The sequence below is a fragment of the Oncorhynchus clarkii genome, chromosome 3 (genome assembly GCF_045791955.1).
Source record: "Oncorhynchus clarkii lewisi isolate Uvic-CL-2024 chromosome 3, UVic_Ocla_1.0, whole genome shotgun sequence".
In the NCBI taxonomy this organism is placed as follows: domain Eukaryota; kingdom Metazoa; phylum Chordata; class Actinopteri; order Salmoniformes; family Salmonidae; genus Oncorhynchus; species Oncorhynchus clarkii.
The window spans coordinates 15494996-15502942 of record NC_092149.1 but is presented as its reverse complement, the minus strand read 5'-3'; the positions used below and the strand labels follow the sequence as shown (position 1 = coordinate 15502942).

General features: G+C 45.1%; 1 non-coding gene across 1 annotated transcript; it reads right to left on the bottom strand.

Annotated features, from left to right (window-relative positions):
- Nucleotides 1–509: 509 nt before the first annotated feature.
- On the bottom strand, nt 510–583 carry trnav-uac (transfer RNA valine (anticodon UAC)). Its single transcript has one exon. It is a non-coding gene; the product is annotated as a tRNA-Val (tRNA).
- Nucleotides 584–7947: the final 7364 nt, after the last annotated feature.

Genomic DNA, 7947 nt, shown 5'->3' with positions numbered 1-7947 from the left:
GCAGTACCAGTGAAATGTGACTTCCTCCCTTTCTAAAATTAGCTTTTTAAATGTTACCATGTCATTTAATTTGAGCTTTTTGGGGGGGGAAATGTGATTTCTTAAGTGAATTAATGGAATAAAAAATGGCTAAAACCACATGTAGTTTATAACAAGTGTGGATCTTTTATTGAACCTTTTATCTAACTAGGCGAGTCAGTTAAGAACAAATTCTTATTTACAATGACGGCCAAACCCTAACCACACTGGGCCAGTTGTGCACCACCCTATGGGATTACGAATCACAATTGGCTGTGATACAGCCTGGAATTGAACCAAGGTCTGTAGTGATGCCTCTAGCACTGATATGTAGCCTTAGACCACTTTGCCACTTGGGAGGCCACTTAACTTCTGATTATACACACTGAAAAGCAGGAGTTGACTAAAAGTGCAATTAGACTTGGCTTGTATGTTTACGTTTGAGTCATTTAACCACGACTTCCAGTAGTGAGTGCATACATTTTCATACTGGTCCACCGCGGGAATCAAACCCACAACCCTGGCATTGTAAGTGCCATGCTCTACCAACTGAGCCACACAGGACTGAGTTTGACTGTTTCTCCATTGAAATGTCAAGGTGACTGGTTCAGAACCACAGTACACATAAACCTGAGCTGACTGGTCAGCAGTATTCATGGGTAGAGGCTTGCCTAAGTGGCATGAAAACAGGTTGACACTGCAGCATTCAGTACTCCCTCTATACTCACCTGGGGCTTATTCAGGAGGGAACAGCTACAGAAGTGTATAGCGCAGCACAGACATGACACTCGTGGGAGTAATGAACCGTGTCTCTACATCCCATGTCTGTCTGCGCCGTTGCACTCCACTGAGGAAGGCCAGCAATATGGTGCAATCCCTCCAGACCAGGCAGGTAGATGTTGCCAGAAAGCACAGAATCTAAGATCAGTTTACCCACCCCAATCCCAAGAGGGAAAACAAGACTGTCCTTGGATCAGTGTAAATGAACAACTTCATCCTACTCCAATGGGAATCAGTATAGAGACTCAGGGACGATCTCAATTGCATACTCCTCGTGTCCTCTCTCCTCGTCTCCTCCTCAAAACCCATTGGATGAGAAAGCCAGAAGTCCTGCCCCTCTGACCTTCTCCTCCAATGAGTTTTGAGAAGGAGACAAGGAGAGAGGACATGAGGAGTATGCAACCATAGGAGCCCAGCCCAGGCAGGTCTGATGCTGCAGTTGTATATCCATGCACTGCTGCCCTCTAGTGGGAAGTCTACACCACACCTCCCACTGATCAGCATTCAGAAAGATAGAACGCTGCAGTGGCTAGGGAGAGAGCTACTCTAAACACTACATCAAGGGATAGATGCTGTGTGCCTGTGTGTGCCTGTGTGTGTACGTGTGTGTGAAAGCAGAGCACAATTTGTAAATGCATAGGTTTAAGGTTCAGATTTCTCTTGTCATGTAGATCAAACAAACATTTAGTGTTTTTTCTCTTCTATGCAGTCCTTAGTTCAACTATAGAATATCTTATAGATGACATCATGCAGTGTGTGTGTGTTCCGTTGTGTGTGTGCGCGAGCTCGCGCGCGTTTTGGTGTGCGTGCTTACATGAATGTTTGCGTGTGCATGAGAGTGTGTGTGTGTGTGTGTGTGTGTGTGTGTGTGTGTGTGTGTGTGTGTGTGTGTGTGTGTGTGTGTGTGTGTGAGCACACATCACTCCGGTGGTGACAGAAGAACTTTGAGTGATGTGTATATGAGAGCCTGAGGTTGATCACTTCAGCACACCATGTATTATAAAAGACCTGAGATTACCACTGTCTTCCTATCAGACCATATGAGGGAGGAGAGGTAAAGCCGTACACCCAGGACAGAGGCACAGTGCCAGAGTCCAGTCTACAGCAACTAGAAAAATGTTACGAAATAAAGCACACAGGTATAATTGTATTTTGACAGGAAAGCTAATTTGCATAGGCAAGATGAAATAATGTAGGCCACCTTTTATGATTGATACCACATTAATTCAATGCATCTATATGTCAAATCTGACAGCCCCCCTTCCCTCATGTCTTGCGTGTTTCTGGACCCTTGCCCACACACCCAGGGTGCTAGGAAAATGAATCCAGTTGAATGGATGTTTGGCTATTCATCAAGCCCATATGCCCACCATATTGTCCACTTTCTGAAAATAATCATCACCTACAGAACAAGCGTGTTGTTATGCTGCAATCCCAGGAACTGGTGAGGAACTGAGATGAGTGGTGACTGGGGGAGGGGTATTCCTGTCAGCCCCGTACCTCATTCGTTGAGTTCCCCGTGACTCTCTGCCACTCGATCTCTCTCTCCCTCTGCCTCAATTAGCTTTCTCGCTCAGTGTCGCTACTCTCACTCTCTCTCTCTCGCTCTTTCTCGCTCTCCCTCGCCCTACCTTCCTCCCTCTATGTTTATATCTCTTTCTCTAAGTCTGTCTCGTTCTCTCTCTCTCTCTCTGCCACGTGTCATGTGTAACCCAAACTGTGAGCAGTACAGCAGAGCAGGAGCTGGATCATGTGGAGAACATCCATGAGACCAGGCTGGACCTGTCTCTACACTCTGCTTCCTTAAAGGGAGGTTATGTACTATAGACCACTGACTGGGCTTCTGATTGTGCTATTCTGATAGTGATTACGGTTCTAATTTTCTTTAGAACGTTGAATGGGATTCTACTCTGCTTTAGAACAACGACTACAGGAAAGCAAACTGTATGAAATGTAGTTGTACCTTGACTGCTCTTGTCGTCTCTTTCTCCAACACACTGCCTTTTTCTACAACCTTCTTTTCCCACAACTTTCCACCACTTCTTTTCCTCTGTAGTTCTCTCTTTCCAAGTGTGTTTCTGTCTGTCATTCAGTCAGTTGCAGTTTGTCTCTCTCTGTCTTTCTTTCCTTCTGTCTTTCTCCCCTAATCCCTCTCTGTCTGCTCTGACTCTCTCTCTCTCTCTCTCTGTCTCTCTCTCTGTCTGCTCTGACTCTCTCTCTCTATATTCTCTGTCTGCTCTGACTCTCTCTTTCTCGCTCTCTCTCTCTCTCTCTCTTTCTCTCTCTCTCTCTGACTGCTCTGTGTGCTCTGACTCTCTCTGTCTGCTCTGACTCTCTCTCTGTCTGCTCTGACTCTCTCTCTCTCTGTGTGTCTGCTCTGACTCTCTCTCTCTGTCTGCTCTATCTGCTCTGACTCTTTCTCTCTCTCTGTCTGCTCTGTCTGTTCTGACTCTCCCTGTCTGCTCTTTCTGCTCCGACTCTCTCTCTCTGTCTGCTCTGTCTGCTCTGTCTGTTCTGTTCTGACTCTCTCTCTCTCTGTCTGCTCTGACTATCTCTCTCTCTCTCTCTGTCTGCTCTGACTTGCTCTCTATGAATGCTCTGACTCTCTCTCTGTCTGCTCTGACTCTCTCTCTCGCTCTCTGTCTACTCTGTCTGCTCTGTCTTCTCTGTTTGCTCTGACTCTCTCTCTCTCTCTCTCTCTCCCTCCCCCAGTCTGCTCTGTCTGCTCTGGCTCTCTCTCTGTCCTGTCTGACTGCTCTGACTCTCTCTCTCTCTTCTCTGTCTGCTCTGACTGATCTGACTCTCTCTGTCTTCTCTGTCTGCTCTGACTCTCTCTCTCTCTCTGTCTTCTCTATTTGCTCTGACTCTCTCTCTCTCTCAGTCTGCTCTGTCTGCTCTGACTCTCTCTCTGTCTGCTCTGTCTGCTCTGGCACTCTCTCTCTGTCTGCCCTATCTGTTCTGACTCTCTCTCTCTCTCTACCTGTCTGCTCTGTCTGCTCTGTCTGCTCTGACTCTCTCTCTCTCTGTCTGTCTTCTCTGTCTGCTCTGACTCTCTCTCTCTCTGTCTTCTCTGTCTGCTCTGACTCTTTCTCTCTCTGTCTGCTCTATCTGCTCTGACTCTCTCTCTCTCTCTACCTGTCTGCTCTGTCTGCTCTGACTCTCTCTCTCTCTGTCTGTCTGTTCTGTCTGCTCTGACTCTCTCTCTCTCTCTCTCTCTCTCTCTTTCTGTCTGCTCTGACTCTCTCTGTCTGCTCTGTCTGCTCTGACTCTCTCTCTGTCTGATCTGCCTGCTATTACTCTCTCTCTCTGTCTGCTCTGACTCTCTCTCTCTGTCTTCTCTATCTGCTTTGACTCTCTCTCTCTCTCTCTCTCTCTCTCTCTCTCTCTCTCTCTCTCTCTCTCTCTCTCTCTCTCTCTCTCAATTCAATTCAATTCAATTCAATTCAAGGGCTTTATTTGCATGGGAAACATGTGTTAACATTGCCAAAGCAAGTGAGGTAGACAACATACAAAGTGAATATATAAAGTGAAAAACAACAAAAATTTACAGTAAACATTACACATACAGAAGTTTCAAAACAATAAAGACATTACAAATGTCATATTATATATATACAGTGTTTTAACAATGTACAAATGGTTAAAGGACACAAGATAAAATAAATAAGCATAAATATGGGTTGTATTTACAATGGTGTTTGTTCTTCACTGGTTGCCCTTTTCTCGTGGGAACAGGTCACAAATCTTGCTGCTGTGATGGCACACTGTGGAATTTCACCCAGTAGATATGGGAGTTTTTCAAAATTGGGTTTGTTTTCGAATTCTTTGTGGATCTGTGTAATCTGAGGGAAATATGTCTCTCTAATATGGTCATACATTGGGCAGGAGGTTAGGAAGTGCAGCTCAGTTTCCACCTCATTTTGTGGGCAGTGAGCACATAGCCTGTCTTCTCTTGAGAGCCATGTCTGCCTACGGCGGCCTTTCTCAATAGCAAGGCTATGCTCACTGAGTCTGTACATAGTCAAAGCTTTCCTTAATTTTGGGTCAGTCACAGTGGTCAGGTATTCTGCCGCTGTGTACTCTCTGTGTAGGGCCAAATAGCATTCTAGTTTGCTCTGTTTTTTTGTTAATTCTTTCCAATGTGTCAAGTAATTATCTTTTTGTTTTCTCATGATTTGGTTGGGTCTAATTGTGCTGTTGTCCTGGGGCTCTGTAGGGTGTGTTTGTGTTTGTGAACAGAGCCCCAGGACCAGCTTGCTTAGGGGACTATTCTCCAGGTTCATCTCTCTGTAGGTGATGGCTTTGTTATGGAAGGTTTGGGAATCGCTTCCTTTTAGGTGGTTGTAGAAATTAACGTCTCTTTTCTGGATTTTGATAATTAGTGGGTATCGGCCTAATCTGCTCTGCATGCAGTATTTGCTGTTCTACGTTGTACACGGAGGATATTTTTGCAGAATTCTGCGTGCAGAGTCTCAATTTGGTGTTTGTCCCATTTTGTGAAGTCTTGGTTGGTGAGCGGACCCCAGACCTCACAACCATAAAGGGCAATGGGCTCTATGACTGATTCAAGTATTTTTAGCCAAATCCTAATTGGTATGTTGAAATGTATGTTCCTTTTGATGGCATAGAATGCCCTTCTTGCCTTGTCTCTCAGATCGTTCACAGCTTTGTGGAAGTTACCTGTGGCGCTGATGTTTAGGCCAAGGTATGTATAGTTTTTTGTGTGCTCTAGGGCAACAGTGTCTAGATGGAATTTGTATTTGTGGTCCTGGTGACTGGACCTTTTTTGGAACACCATTATTTTGGTTTTACTGAGATTTACTGTCAGAGCCCAGGTCTGACAGAATCTGTGCATAAGATCTAGGTGCTGCTGTAGGCCCTCCTTGGTTGGTGACAGAAGCACCAGATCATCAGCAAACAGCAGACATTTGACTTTGGATTCTAGCAGGGGGAGTCCGGGTGCTGCAGACTTTTCTAGTGCCCGCGCCAATTCGTTGATATGTATGTTGAAGAGGGTGGGGCTTAGGCTGCATCCCTGTCTAACCCCACGACCCTGTGTGAAGAAATGTGTGTGTTTTTTGCCAATTTTAACCGTACACTTGTTGTTTGTGTACATGGATTTTATAATGTCGTATGTTTTACCCCCAACACCACTTTCCATCAGTTTGTATAGCAGACCCTCATGCCAAATTGAGTCGAAGGCTTTTTTGATATCAACAAAGCATGAGAAGACTTTGCCTTTGTTTTTGGTTTGTTTGGTTGTCAATTAGGGTGTGCAGGGTGAATACATGGTCTGTTGTACGGTAATTTGGTAAAAAGCCGATTTGACATTTGCTCAGTACATTGTTTTCATTGAGGAAATGTACGAGTCTGCTGTTAATGATAATGCAGAGAATTTTCCCAAGGTTACTGTTGACACATATTCCACGGTAGTTATTGGGGTCAAATTTGTCTCCACTTTTGTGGATTGGGGTGATCAGTCCTTGGTTCCAAATATTGGGGAAGATGCCAGAGCTAAGTATGATGTTAAAGAGTTTTAGTATAGCCAATTGGAATTTGTTGTCTGTATATTTGATCATTTCATTGAGGATACCATCAACACCACAGGCCTTTTTGGGTTGGAGGGTTTTTATTTTGTCCTGTAACTCATTCAATGTAATTGGAGAATCCAGTGGGTTCTGGTCGTCTTTAATAGTTGATTCTAAGATCTGTATTTGATCATGTATATGTTTTTGCTCTTTATTCTTTGTTATAGAGCCAAAAAGATTGGAGAAGTGGTTTACCCATACATCTCCATTTTGGATAGATAATTCTTCGTGTTGTTGTTTGTTTAGTGTTTTCCAATTTTCCCAGAAGTGGTTAGAGTCTATGGATTTTTCAATTGCATTGAGCTGATTTCTGACATGCTGTTCCTTCTTTTTCCGTAGTGTATTTCTGTATGGTTTTAGTGATTCACCATAGTGACTCTCTCTTTTTTCTGTCTGCTCTATCTGCTCTGACTCTCTCTCTCTCTCTCTCTCTCTCCCTGTCTGCACTGACTATCTGTCTGCTCTGACTCTCTCTCTCTCTGTCTGTTCTGCCCGCTATTACTCCCTCTGTCTGCTCTGACTCTCTCTCTCTTTCTCTGTCTGCTCTATCTGCTCTGACTCTCTCTCTCTCTCTCTCTCCCTGTCTGCACTGTCTGCTCTGACTCTCTCCCCCTCTCTGCCTGCTCTGACTCTCTCTCTCTCTCTCTCTCTCTCTCTCTCTCTCTCTCTGTCTGCTCTCTCTGCTCTGACTCTCTCTCTCTCTGTCTGCTCTGACCCTCTCTCTCTCTCTGTCTTCTCTGTCTGCTCTGACTCTCTCTCTCTGGCTGCTCTGTCTGCTCTTTCTGCTCTGACTCTCTCTCTCTCTCTCTCTCTCTCTCTCTCTCTCTCTCTCTCACACTCTCTGTCTGCTCTGTCTGCTCTGTCTGCTCTGACTCTCTCTCTCTCTCTGTGTCTGTCTGCTCTGTCTGCTCTGACTCTCTCGTTCTTCTCTCCTCTCTCTCCCTTCCTCTCCTCTCGTTCCCCCTCTCTTTCTCTCCTCTCTTCTCTCTCTCTCTCTCTCTCTCTCTCTCTCTCTCTCTCTCTCTCTCTCTCTCTCTCTCTCTCTCTCTCTCTCTGTCTGCTCTATCTGCTCTGACTCTCTCGTTCTCCTCTCCTCTCCCTCCCTCCCTCTCCTCTCTCTCCCCCTCTCTTCCTCTCCTCTCTTTTTTTCTCTCTCTCTCTGATTAACAGTGTGTTATGGATTGCTGTGAAGTGCTACCCTGGCCTCCACTCATATAAACAGTACAGAGGCCCCTCCTTTGCCACCACTTAATGCCATTAACAGCTGGCTTTCTTAAATAGACAAAGAGACACACAAGCACAAACAAACGCACACATAGACACACACAATGTTTTTACCCACACAAACGCTGCCTGTCATCATGGCAGAAAACAAAACCATAAAGATTTTCAACAAAGGTAGAGTTGAGTTTGAATATGGACCCGGATACACACAAACACACATTCTGAGGGTCAGAGGCCAGTAGACACAGTTAATCAACAACAGAACCAACCTACCCAGCGCTCCCTCTCCTCTTACTCTCTCTTTCCATATCCTTTACTCACCCCACCCCCTTAACAC